Source organism: Sesamum indicum, linkage group LG3 (assembly GCF_000512975.1).
Source record: "Sesamum indicum cultivar Zhongzhi No. 13 linkage group LG3, S_indicum_v1.0, whole genome shotgun sequence".
Classification (NCBI taxonomy): domain Eukaryota; kingdom Viridiplantae; phylum Streptophyta; class Magnoliopsida; order Lamiales; family Pedaliaceae; genus Sesamum; species Sesamum indicum.
This window is the reverse complement of record NC_026147.1, coordinates 1,262,067-1,263,182: the sequence shown is the minus strand read 5'-3', so window position 1 is coordinate 1,263,182 and position 1,116 is coordinate 1,262,067. Positions and strand designations below refer to the sequence as shown.

The window sequence follows — 1,116 nt, the reverse complement described above, 5'->3', positions numbered from 1 at the left end:
TTTTATGGAATTTTTAAAAAATAATTTTAAAACTAAAAGAAAAATAAAAACTCAGACAGATGTATGTGCTAATGATTGCTTATAGTTGGAAGCTTTGATTCATCCAAGATTTGAAGCAAACAAGACATGTTAGGAAGAGCTTTCAAGTGCTTATATCACATACTTTTTCCCCATCCCCCACAGACAAGAACACACACACATACACATGTGTATGTGTGTTTTCTTGTGTGTATGTATATGTGTATATATATATATATGTATGTATATACCACCATCATCACTACTTCTCCTCGAGCCCTGCAACCATATCTGTATATAGCTCCAAGTAGATGGAAACCCTCACACGCTCCATCATTTCTCCTCATGCCTTTTTTCTTCTTACGTACCCGAATCTCTATTCATTGCTCCACGCAAACCATAATTTCTTCCCCTCTTCAACACTAAGAAAAAAGAGATTATACGATTCAAATATAATGACATAAATTACAACTGCATTTCTTGAATTTTGTCATAATTATAAATATTTTTTTATTAAATTATAAATAATCTCTTGTGACAGCCTGTATATGTAAATATTCGCTGTGATAACCCATTGTTGGAGGTACTTATAATGGGGTATTTGTAATTTTTTTTTTTAAAAAAAAATGAGGGAATATTTATAATTATGGTAAACTTTAAATAAGTTCATTGTAATTTACCACAAATAATATGTTGAAAACTTAATTAGAAGCTCCTTAAAAAAAAATCAGTCTCCTCATCCTCACTGACGACCTCATCGTCAGTCTCACATCGCTCGGAGCTAGGCGCCCCATCTGATGCTATGTCATCACATTGTTTGCTACGCCTAAACTCCGTCCGGTTCAACTCAAAATCAGACAAATCCTCTAAATTCTCACCTGAGTCAAAAGAAGGACACTTAGACAAACTCATAATCGCGCCAATATAGTCAGGGGAGTAGCCTTCTAAATATGGAGGAAGATCATCCCAAATTTTTTCGGCAGGAGGAACAAAGTCCGAAAATTCTCCTCTACCAAAGCCTATAACCGAAGCACCTGGGGGAGGGCCCTCGCCCCCCCTCCCCAGCTCGTGGCGGAGTGGGCCGGAGGAGCCACCACA

General features: G+C 37.1%; 1 long non-coding RNA gene across 1 annotated transcript in view; it reads right to left on the bottom strand.

The window, feature by feature from the left end:
* LOC105156956 overlaps positions 379-1,116 on the bottom strand; it is a 1,688-nt gene continuing 950 nt past the window's right edge. Inside the window, exon 2 of the long non-coding RNA XR_847401.1 lies at positions 379-440. This is a non-coding gene — a long non-coding RNA (uncharacterized LOC105156956). The remainder of the gene's footprint in view (positions 441-1,116) is intronic.